At 36.3% G+C, this 17,834-nt stretch overlaps 1 protein-coding gene across 4 annotated transcripts in view; it reads left to right on the plus strand.

Annotated features, from left to right (window-relative positions):
• The first annotated feature begins 5,984 nt into the window (after window positions 1–5,984).
• The window catches only part of LOC101892073 (diuretic hormone receptor), a 129,941-nt gene continuing 118,091 nt past the window's right edge, over window positions 5,985–17,834 (plus strand). For 3 of the 4 annotated variants that reach the window (XM_059125804.1, XM_059125800.1, XM_059125803.1), the window contains exon 1: window positions 5,986–6,266. The gene's annotated coding sequence lies outside the window, so the exon portion shown is untranslated. Of the gene's footprint in view, window positions 6,267–17,834 lie in introns of all 4 variants that reach the window. The other variant, XM_059125805.1, reaches the window with a different exon arrangement.

The raw sequence follows: 17,834 nt of genomic DNA on the forward strand, positions 1-17,834 counted from the left end.
AAATAAACTTTTACATTTTCATCTGTGATAGGAACTTTTTTAATTAAATTTAAAACTTCTGCTCCATCTATGCCATTAGAAATATAAACATTTAAAAGCTTTTGTTTGTCACGTTCACGTTGAGAAAACTTTTCTTGAAAAAGCCAAATTCCACAAAGGCATATTCAAATCATAGAATAGAATCCACAGCAGTTATCCAAGATATTGATAAACAACGAAGCTTTTGAATTCGAAATATCTTATACTTTCGAGAAAAGCTCATTATCCACATCATGGATAAGTGTAACCACTTATTTTGATTGTGGATGTTGAATGTGGAAGCTTTAGTTGATAAATGTCTTAATAAGACCTAATTAATATCCACGTATTGAACCCACACATATTTATAAATATACAGGGTTAGATGGAAAAACTGCAACCAACTTCAGACTGCTGTCATTTCTAAGCCACTCGTCCGACAGCTGTTAAAATTATTCCAGTGACAGCTCATTATATTGTGTCTTATACCATCGCTCATTACCGTGATACTGGTAGCGTAGCCCGAAATAAGTCAAGGAAGTGGACAGAATAAAACAGCAACATCAGCAGAAATGGTTCGAAGAGTAAAAAAAGCGACTTGATCGAAACCCGCGTCGTAGTGCCTGAAAAAATGGCTCGTGAGCTGAACATATCACAATATTCCATTCGGCAAATATGGAAAAATGAGCTCGGGGTAAAGCCATTGAAATTCCAAAAATTGCAAGAACTTACACCTCAACGGAAAGAAAATAGACTCAAAGATCTAAGGAGCTGCTTCGCTTGGCCGAAAGTGGTGAACTGCCGAATTTGATTATCTCCAATGAGAAAACCTTCGTTGTCTAGCAGTTTGTAAACAAACAAAATTATCGTGTTTACTTGCCAAAGAGGTCAGCTGAAAATGTGTACCTTCGGTTGGCCACTTGAATTCAAGCGCCGGCCATGGAGATGGATGGGCCATAACGCCATAACAGCCAATGATCGCCCTAATCTTGTATTAATCGACCATGGCATCTGAATAAATGCCGAATATTATCGCGAAAATATTCTGGAGGGTGTATTATAGCTTTAGGAACGCACACATTTTGGCCGCAGACCTTGGACATTCCAACAGGACTCAGCATCAGCGCACTTAGCACGCGCCACCCAAGAATTGTTACAAAATGAGATTCCTCGCTTAATTTCCAGCGAACAATGGCCACCAAAATCTCCGAATACCAATCCGTTGGACTATTGTGTCTGGAGTATTTTGGAAAGGTTGGCTCTAAAAAATACCAAAACCAGCGCTTCGTCGGGAATAGGCCAAAATACCGCAGACGACATTCGGGCAGGGGGTTTCATTGGCCGTATGAAGGCCATAATTCGCGCCAAAGGTGACCAATTCGAACAAATCTAAACTTGTTCTTAAATTTTATGCTATTATGCTTATTCTTTCAAAAAATGAGGCCGGAGCTCGCGTTACGTTTAATGGAGATCGTTACCGCGCCATGATCAATGATTTTTTGTTTAAAAATATGGATGACATTGATCCGGAGGAGATGTGGTTTCAACAGGATGGCGCTACGTGCCATGCGACGAATGCAACCATGGACTTATTGAAATCAAAATTTGGCGATAAGTTGATTTTGAGAAGTGGACCTGTCAATTGGCCTCCACGGTCGTGCGATTTGACACCTTTCGATTATTCCCTGTGGGGCCTTGGAGGCCAGCATTGTTCGTGTTATTCGTGACATACGGCCAGCAGTGCTTGAAAAAGTGGCCAAAAATTGGACGTCCAGAATACACTTCGCGATGCCCATATGCCCGAAATCATTTTCAAATGTTAATGTCACTTGTCATTGATCTTTCGAATATTTTTTTTTCTGATTAAAATAATAATTTGTATACCCTCCACCATACATAGTATGGAGGGTATATTAAGTTCGTCATTTCGTTTGTAACTCCTCGAAATACTCATGTCAGACCCAACAAAGTATATATATTCTTGATCAGCGTAAAATTCTAAGACGATTTAGGCCTGTCCGTCTGTCTGTCCGTCTGTTGTAATCACGCTACATTCTAAACAAGTTAATATAGGAAGCTAAAATTTTGCACATATCTCTCTTTTGTCTGCAGGCAGGTCAAGTTCGAAGATGGGCTATATCGGTCCACGATATTGTATAGCCCCCATATAACGATACCCCCCGGTATTCGGTATTTTGACGATTTTAGCCACTTTTTCCAATGGAATTATCTGAAAATCCACACAAGGAGTTCCTTGTGAGTACTTTACACCCAGACATAGATTTGTCTTAATAGGTCCACAATATCATAAATCGCACAATCTAAGCGGACATTTCACCGGTCCCGAAAGGGAAATAAAATATGAGCCTAACTTTCTCTCTATATACAACGCGTGTTTTTTACATGTCTTGTTGAAACTACATGTCATGCAAGCCAAGCACTTGCTGTTTGTGTAAAAAATGGGTATCATATCACGGTAGCGCTCACCATCCATAGTTACGTTACCATTCGAAGCTTCTTTCAAGCAGTACAGTTCAAAAAAGCCACCAGTCCATAAAACGGTCCGAAATGTGATTTTTTCGGGATACATTTTTTTTTTTTGCAGTGCTTCTGGCTGATCTCAACTCCGAAATCCATAATTCTGCTTATTTACGTACCCATTGAGCTTTGTTGTAAAATGAAAGGAGCACGCGATGATCATAAAGGTCTTTTGTTTGTATAGAACAAAGTGAAGATACTTTACGGCGAAACAAAACATGAAACATGCGCAAGATGTATTCTTGTGAACAAAATGCAGTTCTCATTTTTTATCCGTTTGCGATGAAATTTTGCAAATTGAAATTGAAATTGGTGAAAATCGAATTAGATTAAGTGAATTGCGCACCTAATGGCTAATAGTAATAATGGCTAAAAGTCCAAATAACCTGTGTTTTGGTACATCCCACGAATTCAGTCTAGAAGCAAGTAACGCAAATTTGGGATTTTAAGTCCCTCACAAGCGTAATATGCACTCCAGAAGAATGATATTTGGTACCGTATATCAAATACTGCTCAAAAATACCTCTGTCAAATGTTATCGAGATCGGTTCGGATTAGGATATAGCTCCAATATATGTCCTTAGCCGATATCAGGTTGATGGTGCACCAAATAGCTAATATCAGCCCAAATGGACCGAATTTTGGCAATGTAAATTTGGGGTATATGGGGGTAATATATCGGTACCTTCCTATTTTAGATATTGTAAAGATTAAAAAAAAAATAATGGATTTTATTTTTTTGAACATTTTCTAATTCGTTCCAAATGGTGGAGGGTATTCAAAGTTCGGCCCGGCCGAACTTACTGCTTTTTTACTTGTTTGTGTTATTTTTTACAATTTCAAGTTCCATCGGGCTTAAAAAAAGGGTATAAAAATTAATTCGAATTTACGAAGAACAATTTCTTTGTCCAGTTTTTGGTCGAAACTCTTATAGCAATTACTCTGGCAACTTGCTGAAAGCTTTTGCTTTGTTTACATAGTACAATTGAGCTTTTAGCGAACATTTTGAACATTTCCAGGCATGGGAGGGGTTTGGTGTGGTTTGCCGGTATGTCATTTTTTTGAGGCTTTATTATTGTTGTTCTCTTTTCGAGTCGCAGCAATTGACAATAGTTTTCCCACACGAAACATTATCGTGGCGTCCATCGGCGGTCTTGGATGTGTGCGTAATACCTGCGGTACTTGTGTCAGTGACTATTGTTGATAAATAATTCTCGTCAATGTGGAGCAAAACAATTGCAACAAGTTTTAGATTTTTTTTGCTCAAAATTATTAAAATTTAATAAGAAAAGAATTTTGGCGCGTTTCTTAGTTGTTTTGTAAAAAGTTCCATTAGAAAATTAAATAAAAAAACGGTGTTATTAATCGATTTAAACTGTCAGAAGTAGTTAAATCGTAATCTGAAATAATAATCCCAGAAATGTGTGTCAAAGTTTGTTTTCAAAACAAAATCATTTGGAAATTTTTGTTATAATCCCTCTATCAAAGTTCAAATAAAGTGGGAATAGAATTAAAAAATACATATTTGCAAAATATTATTAAAAAAATACACAGAATCCGTTGTTATCCAAAATGATGATCAATTAAATAATGAAATAATTTCCAAATAAAAAAGAAATAAGTGTCAATGATTTTTGCATGATTTGCAGATATTGCAGAAATACAAATAATGAAATGTAGAAAAAATACCGACGGCATCGGCCATAATTTACCCTATTTCAAATCATTAAGAAATAGAATGCATACACGATTTGTAAAAATATAAATGCAAAAAGTTTGAATTAATTTTCCGAAAATAAAACCAGTAAAGAAAGTACTAAAGTCGGGCGGGGCCGACTTAATGATACCCTACACCACATTGCTAATTTAGTAGAGCTGCGCATAACAATTAAACGTTTTTATGGAAGAATTCCATCATATCCGCTATGATTATAATTGTAATTTCAAGTTCGAAAGACTAAATATGCCGAAGCATTTGAATCTTTTAAATTCGGACATGTGTTGCCCATTTGGTACACAATTACTTTGAAATCGGATAAAGTTATATATGGGAGCTATATCCAAATCCGAACCGATCTCGATAAAATTTAGCAAAGGTATTTCTGAGCTATATTTGACATATTTTCCCAAATATTGTTGTTGCAGAGTGCATATTACGACTGCGGAGGACTAAAATAACAAATCGAATGAACAATATATATTGGAGCTAAAGCTATATCTCAACCGATTTCGATCAAATTTGACATACTAACTTCTAGACTCAATTCGGTCGTAAGTGCCGGATTTCATCCAATTCGGAATTCGAAGTTATATATAGGACCTATATCCAAATCTGAGCCGATTTCCATAAAATTTAGCAAAGGTATTTCTGAGCTCTATTTGATATATTTCCCCGAATAACGTTACTACAGAGTGCATATTACGGCTATGGAGAACTAACACAACAAATCGGATGAACAATATATATGGGAGCTATAGCTATATCTGAACCGATCTTCACCAATTTTGACAAACTAGCTTCTAGACTCAATTCGGTCGTAAGTGCCAAATTTCATCCCATTTGGGCAAATATTAGACGATTTGTGCATAATAAAAGGCAAATCGGACGAAGATATATATGGAAGCTATATACAAATCTGAACCGACCTTGATAAAATTTGGCAAAGATATTTCTGAGCTGTATTTGATATCAAATCAAATTTGACATACTAGCTTCTACACTCAATTCGGTCGTAAGTTCCAAATTTTATCCCACATGGGCAAATATTAGACGTTTAGTGCACAATAAAAGGTACATCGGACGAAGTTATATAAGGGAGATATATCCAAATCCGAACCGATCTTGATATAATTTGGCAAAGATATTTCTGAGCTGTATTTCATATATTTCCCCGAATATCTTTACTACAGAGTGCATATTATGGCTGCGGAGAACTAAAATAATAAATCGGATGAACAATATATATGGGAGCTATAGCTATATCTGAACCGATCTTCACCAAATTTGACATACTAGCTTCTAGACTCAATTCGGTCGTAAGAGCCAAATTTCATTCCATTCGGGTTGATATTACACGTTTGGTGCACAATAAAATCGAATCGGATGAAGATGTATATGGGAGCTATATCTAAATTTTTACCGATTATCTCCAATTTCAATAGGGTTCGTCCTTGGGCCAATCAAATGACTTGTGAAATGATTTGTGCAAAATTTCATCTGGCTCGAGTAATAAATGCGAACTGTACTTTGTTCACAAAAATATATGGACAGACGGACGGACGGAGATGCATAAATCGACTCAGAATGTGATTCTATGCAGATCATCAAAGGGAACTATGGGGATATCTCGTTTCCTTTTGCCTGTTACAAACAAATGCACAAAGACACAATACCCTGACCACCTTGTGGTGTAGGGTATAATTATTTTCAAGTACACACACCTTCACACATCGTTTCCACATCAGGCTGTAGAGTACATGAATAAAATAAAAAAAATACCATACCAAATAATTGCATACATGCCACGATGACATGTGCAACATTTCACTTAATGTCTTTTATTTGCAATGACTGACGGAGACAGTGTCTAAAAACAAGGGCAAAGGCAAATAAATGGTGATTGAAAAAAAAAAAACGAAAAATATTTATTTACAACCAAAGGATTATATTGAGACAGACTCGGCCATCGAGTAACGAACTAGTGTAAGATGTAAGTATTTCAAATCAATATCAATATTTTGTTCAAAAAATGCCAAAACGATAAAAAAAAAACAAGTTAAAATGCTGTAAGTTCGGCCCACCCTCCACCATTTGGAACGAATTTGGCAATAAAAATAAAAAAAAAAAAATTAAATCCGTTAAAAATTCGGTTTAAATATTAAAAATGCCGAATGTAGCCGTTGTATTAGAGTCTACACGACGACGTGGACCTGCAAAGGCTACATTTTGTAATAAGCCATTATAATATTTAAATGCGAAACTTGAAACAAAATCGGTGAATAATATTGCTAAAACCACCAAAATACCGATTATAGGGAAGCACCAAAGGGGCTATACCAAAACGTGGACCTGCGCAGACTAAAAATAGGGATACAAAAAATAGGGAGGTACTCTTATGTGGTGGCTATACCAAAACATGGACCTACATGTCCCATTTTCAATATCAAAAGTCCTGCAGACATAATCAACATTTGAGTAAAATTTTATTAACCTACTTCATTTCTTTGGGAAGCTATGGTGATTTCCATAGACGAATAGATGGACCTACATTGCTAAATCGACATAGAATTTTATGCTGATCAAAAATATATATACTTTGTTGAGTCTAAAATGTATATTTTAAAGTGTTACAAACGGAATGACAAACTTAATATACCCTCCATGAAATGGTGGAGGGTATTAATGTTAAAAGTATTAGTCGGACAGATGTATACTCTCAGCCAATGGTTGATTATTTAAATACCTTTTGACTTCTCGAATTATTATTCTAATGTTTGACCCTCTATGGAGTATGTTCCGAAGAAATCGACCGATATTGTCCATTTCGTATCGGACCTAATAAATATAATATAAATAAAATAGTGAATCCAATAACAATTACAAGGAAATCGAAAAAAATATATCCAATTTTATGCGAAATCATAAATCCCACATTCATCTCAGGTATTTAGATATTGCAAGTTGTAAAAAATCGCCGACTTGTTTCGTAAGCTATGGGTGAGATACCAGAAGGGTTTCGCACATATGCATCATCTTCACAACAGATCATGTGTTAGAAAAAATGCTTGCACGTGTGAAATTTGAAGAAAGTTGGATGATATTTTTCTTTCTTTGATACAAAGCTATCAAAGAAGATACCAGAAGAAATGGTCCGGTCCGAACAATTTGTAAACCCTCACCCATATGGATTATATTTGATACGGCCAAAACCTGCCTAATCGCAATAACGGTTTTAGAGTCGGTTTAGGTCTCTTTGGACCAAATGCGTTTCAGGACATTTGGGGTCGATCTAGCGATGTCAGTCTGTTCGTCCGTCTGGCTGGCTGGTACGCGCGATAACTCTCGAATGCCAATATATTGAATATGCCAATATTATTGTCAAACTTAGATGGAGTTCGAAGATGGGCATTCGTTCTGGTACCTCCCCCATATAATGTTAACATTTTTTTTGTTAACATCATCATCCGATTTTTTTCCAACTTTACAAATCCTAATATTTTCATCAGTGCTAGGTCAGGTGTGTAAATGGACAATATTGGTCCACTCCCCACAAAGGGATAATATTTATTTGAAAAATTATAACTTTTATAAAATGTGACGTAAGATTCTGATTGTCTTCATACTACATAGATCACAATATTTTTTATTAACCTCTGGTGCAGACGGAATATATCGGCCTAGTACTTCTGGTATCTCCCATGCAAAGGGTTAACATTTTCAATACCCATGAAGTTCATAAAATGCGAAATTAACATCCAATTCCATTCGGACTTGGCACATCTCAATATTTCCAAAAACACAAGATATGTTATAAAGATGGTAGAGATCGGAACATTTCTTTTGGTACCTCCCCCACATAGGGTTCTAGATTTTGAAAAAAAAAAACGCTCAAAGAAATCGAAATAAGCATCCAACTCTCTTCAAATTTCACAAATCCAAATATTTTTGCTAACGCAAAATCTGCCCAGCCCTTCTGGTACCTCACCCACAAAAGGTCACAATTTCCAATGTTAATGTCTGTCATAACTTGCGAAACAAGTTGGCGATTCTTTTCAATTTGCTATATTTGAAGGGTATTCAAAGATTGGCCTGGCCGAACTTACATGTTTTTCCTTTTTTTTTTTAATTTAACAACATTATCCAAACGCAGTCTGCAGTTTATGGTGCAACACGTTGGAATTCAGATACTTGTATATAAATATGTTTTCTTTAGCCAGAGGTGAAGAGTTTTAAAACTTGGGCCCGTCCGAACTTAATGTTTTTTTTACTTGTCACTATTTTTGTTTATTTCCTGAATTTTTTTTAAGAATTAAAAAAATAGTTTTTAAAAAACACTTCCTGATCCTAGATTTTTTCTTTTAATCCACGGTTTCTTGTGGGTTACCTTGTAAAAATATTGATTAAAAATCCGCTTTCTAAATTGTATATATTTGCTCTTTGTAATGCCTTTGTAATATTTTATATCTGAAACAAGTTTCACATGTACTATATCTTTGGTAGATTTTGAAAATTTGAAGATAATTATTTTGATTTGATTTCGCCTCGAAATTCAATTTGTTAAATAAGTATTTCCTTTTCTTTAAGTACTTTTCAATTTCCCTTGCCCCCAACCTCGGTCTGGATTCTTTTTCTACGAAAATATGAAATGAAAAATATTTCCTTTATAAAATTTTTCATTTGACATTTCTTTCCTTTATAGAAGTTTTCATTTCACATTTTAAGAGAACAAAAATTGGGGCCGTGGTGTAAAACGTTTCACTCTTTCTTTCTTTCTTTCTCTTATTTCCCATTGCATTTCCATTATTTGATTTATTTTTTTAGTTCTCAATTTATTTCCCATGACATAGTGACTGACATACGTAAATACCCGTCCATGTGCGTAAATGTAAACATTTGTTTGTTCGGCTACGATGTCAATTTAACACCTTTTATAGTTTCCAGTTCAATTTTATGGACATCTAATTAATCGCTTGTAGTCGGAGCGACAGACGATCTATCAAACGTTTCAACAATGCGTATCTGTGTAAATATGTTAATCTCTGGTTATGAGACTTACTAAATATAACTGAATGACAATAATAGCAAACAACAACAACAACAACAAGAACAACACCACTTTCGAGTGGCCAGATATGAGACATGATTGTCGGCAACAACAAACTAAACGACAGCAACAAGAACAACTGCAAGTAAATAAATAAAGAAATTATTTAATAAAATGCCAGTATTAAAAAGCAATTAAGTGGTGGAGTATGTCAGAATGTGTAACGGCAGGGGTGTGAAGTGGTAGGGGCAAGGAAAAAATCCAGCTGATGTGCTCGTATATTTTTGAGACAACGAATTATTGGAGGAAATTGCCGATGACGTTGACTAAATGGTGCCCTACAATTGCATTGGACACTTATACCCCAAAGACCTGTGGTAGAACTTAATGACAAATAATTTTGTATAATACTGTAGAATCTCGCAAATTAGGTCTTCTTCCGTTGCGCCGGGATTTCCAAATTTGTGAATGCTTTTAATTTCAAATATTTACCGAAAATTAAATGTATCAGTCGGTTTTGCCGATAGATGTATACACTCAGCCAATGTTCGATTATTTAAATATATTTTGACTTCTGTTATGATTATTCAAAGTGTTGACCCTCTTTGGAGTAGGTTTCGAAGGAATGGGTAAATATTGTCCATTTCGTATCGGACACAAATATATATTACATAAATATTACGACGTGAAAGGTTTGGATAATTTTTAGAAAACGTCGAAATGTGCGTGAGGTACTAGATATAATCGATCGAAGTATTCCATTTTCATACTACAACTAACTTTTTCTGCGTAAGATATCAGTTTCGGTCGGTTTTGAGGTAGGATTATTTAAATGTTCGACTCTTTATGGGGAAGGTTCACAAGCAGTTGGCCAGTATTGATCAATTCGTATCTGACCTAAGGTATCTGGTCAAAAAAATCGATCTTGTGTTAGAAGAAATAATGGGATCTGTAAAATATGAAGAGAATCGGATATTTATTTCGATTTCTTTTAGCGTTTTGTTTTACAAAATCTTAAACCCTACGTGGGAGAGGTACCAGGAGAAATGTTCCGATCTCTACCATCTTTCTAACAGATCTTGTGTTGATGAAAATATTGAGATGTACCAAGTCCGAATGGAAATATCGCGTTTTATGAGCTTCGTGTATATTGAAAATGTAGACATTTTTGTGGGGGAGGTATCAGAAGGAGTTGACCGATAACTCTGGTCCAAACTTGGTACCTTGTAAAATTATTATCGAATTTAGATCGTCTTTAGAGATGAGCTGCATTTGTCTACGCCTTTCGCTACCACCCCCCACAAAAAGTCAAAATAAAACAAGTAAGCAAAGGCTACAGTCGAGCGGGGCCGACCGTTGAATACCCTACAACACTATAATAAACGATACAGTTTATATAGGCGAGATACTCGAAAGAATTCCACAAGATATTGTGACAAATTATAAAAGAAAACCATCAGGTTTCGTTCTCCAATTTTCGAATAATAGCAACTTAAACTAATTTGCTCATTTCCAATTTATTGGTAGATGTTGCACGTAAATGGTCTTCCTAGATCTGGAACCAATATTTCCCAAAGAACTAAAATCTCTCAGAAGTGGCAAAAGATTAACATTTATTGTTGGTTTTTGACTGAAACGCCTCTATATGAGATACAGACATTTGACTATATTCTTCACCGAAATAGTCAGAAGTGCGTCTTTCCTGTATTTGTGAATTCTCCAAAGAGTCACTGGAATGGACATTTTCGTATTTTGTCTATTTTCGTATTTTGTTGAATATTTTTGGATGGCCATCCAAAACTGCTTGGCTTTTGCAATGTCCGGTAACCCCCATTCAAATGTGCGTGAGGTTTGAGCGATAATTACGACCTGCTGACAATTTTGCAGTTTTGTTGGTCCATTTCAAACCCTAAATATATGGCGATCATCTCCAAAAGGAGTAGGCTTCTATTCTGACCCTCATCTTATCCCCATGCAAAAGTTTGTAAGGATCGAGCCATAAATGCGATCTGTATATGATATCCTGATATTCTAACTACTTAGTTTTGTTAGCTGTAGAAATATTACCAAATGTTTAATTCAAAATGAAAATATGCCAAAAATATGACAAAATTGAAAAAAATATGAGAAAATGTTACAAAATCAATATTTTCATCTTTAGAGAGATATTTTTATGCGATTTTTTAGACGTTTTTTCTTTCCTCCCAAGAGGCCATTCTGAATTAATGAGAACTGTTGAAATCAGTTCTGCCGTTCTCGACATATAAGAGATCTTTCAAGCATATCTTCTTTGATAGACAAATATGTCGCACATATTTAGATATATATCCGATTTGTTGGATGTTAACATCAATGTAAAGATCAGAAGTAACCCTGTCGTGGCTTAGTGATTTCACCTGGATTTAAACTATTCGCGGTTTAATGAAAAATGTTGAATTTTTTCAACACAAAAGATATGGTCTATTTTACCCGCTAAATATTATCCGATGACCACCCAAATCGGTAGGCTTTTTCCCCGCCCTAAACTCTAGCTACATGCGAAGTTACGCGTCGATTGGTCTATAATTGCAACCTGTATAGCTACTGCAAAATCCGACATTTTTTCAGTTATTATTAATATTATGCGATCATCTCCAAAAGAAATAGGGTTCTATTCTGACCCTAACCCCACCTTCGTGCAAAATTTCGTAAGGATCGGGCCATAATTGCGACCTGTAGAGTGATTACAAATTAACATGGACAGACGGACGGATGGACATACATAGCTAGATCGACTCAGCTCGGCGAGATAGGTAGATCCATATATACTTTCCTATGTGGGAAATCAATATTTCGAGGTGTTACATAATTTTTGGCCCAATCAAACTTATAATACCCCCAACACATAGTGTTGTAGGGTATAAAAACAGTAAGTTCGGCCGGGCCAAACTTTTAATACCCTCCACCTTAGGGGAAAAGAAACATTAGAAGAAATGTGGCAAAAACCATTAAAATGCCGAATATCGGGAGGTACCGTTATATGGGGGCTATACCAAAACGTGGACCTATAATTACAATGTTTTGCCACACGAACTACGACCCATTATGACCAACAAATACCAATTTTTTAGACAAATCAGTGAAAAAATTTGGCAAAAACCATCAAAATACCGAATATCGGGAGGTACTGTTATATGGGGGCTATAACAAATCATAGACCCATACATGCAATGTTTCGCCACCGGAGCTGGAACCCATTATGACCAACAAATACCAATTTTCAGACAAATCCGTGAGAAAAGGTTGCAAAAATCATCAAATTACCGAATATCGGGAGGTACCGTTATATGGGGGCTATACCAAATCATGGACCCATACATACAATGTTTCGCCACCGGAGCTGGAAACCATTATGACCAACAAATACCAATTTTTAGACAAATCCGTGAAAAAATGTGGCAAAAAAAAAAAACTAAAACACCGAATATCGGGAGGTACCTTTGTATGGGGGCTATACCACAACGTGGACCGATATATCTCATTTTCAATATCAACCATCCTAGACACAATGTAAATAGCTCTGCTAAATTCTGGCGCTCTACGTCAAATAATGTGGGATGTATCGTGATTTCAACAGACAGACAGACAGACGGACATCGTTAAATCGACTTAGAATTTTATGCTGATTATGAATATATATACTTTATGGGGTCTAAGACGAATATTTAAGGATGTTACAAACGGAATGACAAAGTTAATATACCCTCCTTTCCAAGGTGGAGGGTATAAAAATTGGTATGCACAGAATTACAAAGAAATCGAAAATATATCCAATTTTATGCGAAATCATTAAATCCATATTCATGTCTGGTTGAGAGAAGTATTTGGATACAGCAGTTATCAAGGAATTTCCTGTTCTGTTTCGCAAATTTTGACAGATAAAAATATTGAAAATTGTGACCCTTTGTGGGTGAGGTACCACAAGGGGTTTGGAGATATATATCATCTTCACAACAGATCTTGTGTTAGCAATAATGTTTGTATGTGGAAAATTTGAAGAGAGTTAGATGCTTATTTCGCTTTCTTTGAGCGTTTTGTTTTTCAAAATCTTGAACCCTAGGTATGGAGGAGGTACAAGAAAAAATGGTCAGTTCTCTACCACCCTTATAATAGATTTTGTGTTTATAAAAATATTGTGAGGTGCCAAGTCTGAATGGAATCGGATATCAAATTCGCTTTTTTTGAGCTCCATGGATATTAAGCTTGCTTGAGGTGATCGACACTTGGTATTTTTTTAGTGCCAACCTTGCTTTCCAAAAAAAAAAAAAACTCCATACATAATAGTCCAGCGGATTGGTATCCGGAAATTTTGGTGGAGATTTTACACTGGAAATGAAGCGAGGAATCTCATTTTGTAACCATTCTTGGGTGGCGCGTGCTGAGTACGATGGTGCTGAGTCCTGTTTGAATGACCAAGGTCTGCGGCCGAAATGTTTGCGTGCCCAAGGCTTTAATACACCCTTCAGAATGTTTTCGCCATAATATTCGCCATTTATTCTGATGCCACGGTCGATTAATACGAGTGGAGAGTGACCATCTGCTGTTATGGCGTTATGGGCCACACCATCACCATGGCCGGCGCTTGAGTTCTGTTGGCCAACCGCCAACCGAAAGTGCACATTTTCAGCTGACCTCTTTGGCAAGTAAACACGATCATTTTGTTGCTATTGTTTACAAACTGCTGGACAACGAATGTTTTCTCATCGGAGAAAACCAAATTCGGCAGTTCACGACTTTCGGCCAAGCGAAGCAACTCTTTAGCTCTTTTGAGTTTTTTTCTCTCTGTTGCTGTGAAAACTCTTGCACTTTTTGGAATTTAATTGGCCTTACCCCGAGCTCATTTTTCAATATTTGCCGAATGGAATATTGCGACATGTTCAGCTCACGAGTCATTTTCTGCCATTGCGACGCAGGTTTCGATCAAGTCACTTCTTTACTTTCCGAACCATTTCTGCTGATGTTGCTGTTTTCTTCCATCCACTTCCTTGACATAAGTCGGGTTACGCTACCAGTATCACGGTCCGGTAACAAGCGATGGTACGAGACCCAAACGATTTATTCACATTTAAATGATGGAGAGCTCTATCGATAGTCACTTGTGGTTTTCCAGCCAAACATAAAGAAATCACACTATCACGCTTGAATTCCATCACGAATGACATTTTTTCTGGAAAATTCTCACCAAAATGCTTTTGTACGCTTGTAAACAATATAATGAGCGGTCACTGGAATAATTTTAACAGCTGTCAGACGAGTGGCCTAGAAATGGCAGCAGTCTGAAGTTTGTTACCGTTTTTTCATCTCACCCTGTACATTATTTTTTTACACTAGACTCTCGGTTAATAAAAATATAGTGATCTGCTCGATTTGAAGACAATCGAATCTCAATTTTAAAAGAGCTATAATTATTCAAAATGTTAACCCTTTGTGGGTAGGTACCAGAAGGAGTTGACCATCTTCACAGCAGATCTTGTGTTAAAAAAAAACCAAAAATTGGATGTGTGAAATGTGAAGAGATCCGGATGCTTATTTCGGATTTTATATTGTTTTCTTTATTCGAAATTTTGACCCTTTTTTGGGGGAGCTACTAGAAGGAATAGTCCGATATCACAACAGATCTTGCGTTGATAGAAATATACAGGGTTGCCCATATTCGACGAACCTTTGGGCCCATTCCAATCGACGAGGCTTGTCCGCAGGCAACATTTTTTGCGTCAATTGAATTTTGTACGGGAACAAATGCAAATCAATGCGAATAATCCGTTTTAAAGTGGACCGAGCCATGCCCAACTGCTGAGAACGGCGTTTTTGGGATGTTCTTGGGGACCTCTCAACACTGGCTCGTACGGCAGCGATATTCTCGGCCGATCTCCTTGGTCGAATTTTATATGGCCTTTTGGGATTAGAAAGAGCCTTACCAGTCGAAAATTTTTCGTATAAACGCTTAATGGTGTTCTTAGAAGGCGCACTTCTCACATTTTTTTTTTCACAATTGACTTCTTCTGTTGAATGTAAATTTCAACTATTTCAGAGCGCTCGCGTGGCGTGTATTGGTTCGTGGTAAAAATCTGCTTGGACTGACGCTTCAAACGCGGTATGTCATTAAGCGATGTGACATCTCTGTCAAAAGTTATGGCATTGCCAGATGGGTCCGTCGAATTATGTGTGTAATTTGAAGGCAATCGCACTCTTACATCACTTTTTATATGAGTTTTGATTATTCAAAATTTTGAACCTTTGTGGGGAAGGTTGTTGGTGCAGTTGACCGATATTGTCCATTTTCGCATCCGACTCATGCAAATATTAGGATTTGCAATTTTGGAGCAAAATCGGATTATCCTTTGTCTTTCTGTGCAGAAAATATTTTCTTTGCAAATGTTAACATTTTGTGGGGAAGTTACCAGAAGTGGTGGACCGATATTGCCCATCTCGGAACTCGGTCTAAATGTGATAATAATATTACGATGTATCAAGAAGTATAGCTCTGAAGCTCGTAAGACGCGAAATTACTATTCGGTTAATTTCAAACTCGGCACATCTCAATATTTCTATCGTATTTAAATTTTAATTTAAATATAAATATATCTTCGAACAATTTTAAGGAGAAATAATCTGCCTTCTCTTTTTAAGTTAACTTTGCAATATATTCTCCGAGATTTCCCACATTATTGACATATTCTCTGTTGAATTGAACATACCCTTTATTTATTGTGTAGCAAATCATTTTTTAATGAATGAATATGTCATTCCGTAACTTTTATTATCCATGGGATGCAGTTCACCAAGTCAAGTTGAAGTTTCCCCCATTCGTCGAAGTTCATGAGTCATGCATCATAAATTGTGAGGGTACAGCATGCGCTGCACAAACCCAGAGAAGAAGAATCAACTTTTTTTATTAGTAATGTAAGTAAGAATTTTTTCCAATTTTCTTGATGTTCATAATAAGGTTGTTTGTCTTTTGGCTGGATATTAAGGTGGGTAGAAATGGAAAGTGTTTTTTTTTTTTTTTGTGAAAAAAATTAAAAACAAGTAAAATAGTATCAGTCGGTTTTGCCGACAGATGTATACCCCCAGCCTTGAGTTATGAACGTGACAGATTTGGACTATATCGGCTACTTCTTGTACTTTATATGAAATAGGAGCACAGTTTCGGAAATATGCATCAGGTAACAGATATAGCGGACCGAAGTATTCCATTTTCATACTTCATCTAATACAGATAAAATATATTTGAAAGAAATTGAACATTCGTATCCAATTTTATGCGAAATCATAAATTCCGACAAATTACATATTCATATCAGAATACTGGTTAAGAGGAATATTCAGATATAGCAAGTTGTTAAGAATCATCGAATTGTTTTGCAAGTTATGACAATTATAAGTTGCCAGATCTTGTGTTGATGATAATATTGAGATGCTCCAAGTCTGAATGGAATCGGATGTTAATTTTGCGTTTTATGAGCTTCGTGGATACTCAAAATTTTGATCCTTTGTGTGGGAGGTACCAGATGGAGTGGACCGATATATTCCATCTTAACACCAGACCTTGGGTTACATTAAATATTGGGATGTGTGAAATTTGAAGACAATCGGACTCTTACATCAATTGTATGAGAGTTTTAATTATTGAAAATATTGACCCTTTGTGGGGGAGGTACCAGAAGGAGTGGACCGATCTTGTCCATTTTCACACTTCACTTAGTACTGACGTAAATATTAAGATTTGCAACGTTTGAGCAAAATCGGATTATCGTTTCTCTTTCTGTGCCAAAAAAATATATTTTTTTCAAATTTCGACCATTTGTGGGGAGGTACCAGAAGGAATGGACCGATATATTCCATCTTAACATCAGACCTTGGGTTAACATAAATATTGCCATGTGTGAAATTTGAAGGCACATTTTATAAGAGATGTAATTATTCAAAATTCTGACCATTTGTGGGGGAGGTACTTGAGGGAGTGGACCGATATTGTCCATTTTCACACTTGACCTAGCACTGACGCAAATATTAAGATTTGCAAAGTTGGAGCAAAATCGGATTACCATTTCACTTTCTGTGCAAAAACTAAATTTTTTGAAAATTTCGAACTTTTGTGGGGGAGTTACCAGAAGGAGTGGACCGATATTGCCCAACTCCGAACTCGATCTAAGTTTGACAAAAATATTACGATGTACCAAGTTTGGACCAAATCGGATACTCCCTTCGAGAGTTATCGTGCGCACCCCCCGATATTCGGTATTTTGATTACTTTTGCCACATTTTCTCGCGGATTTGTCTGAAAATTGGTATTTATATGTCATAATGGGTTCCAGCTCCGGTGACGAAACATTGCATGTATGGGTCCACGTTTTGGTATAGTCCCCATATAACGATGCCTCCCGATATTCGGTATTTTGATGATTTCTGACACATTTTTTCACGAATTTCTCTGAAAATTGGTAGTTGTAGGTCGTAATGGGTTCCAGCTCC

The sequence above is a fragment of the Musca domestica genome, unplaced genomic scaffold (genome assembly GCF_030504385.1).
Source record: "Musca domestica strain aabys unplaced genomic scaffold, Musca_domestica.polishedcontigs.V.1.1 35, whole genome shotgun sequence".
NCBI lineage: Eukaryota > Metazoa > Arthropoda > Insecta > Diptera > Muscidae > Musca > Musca domestica.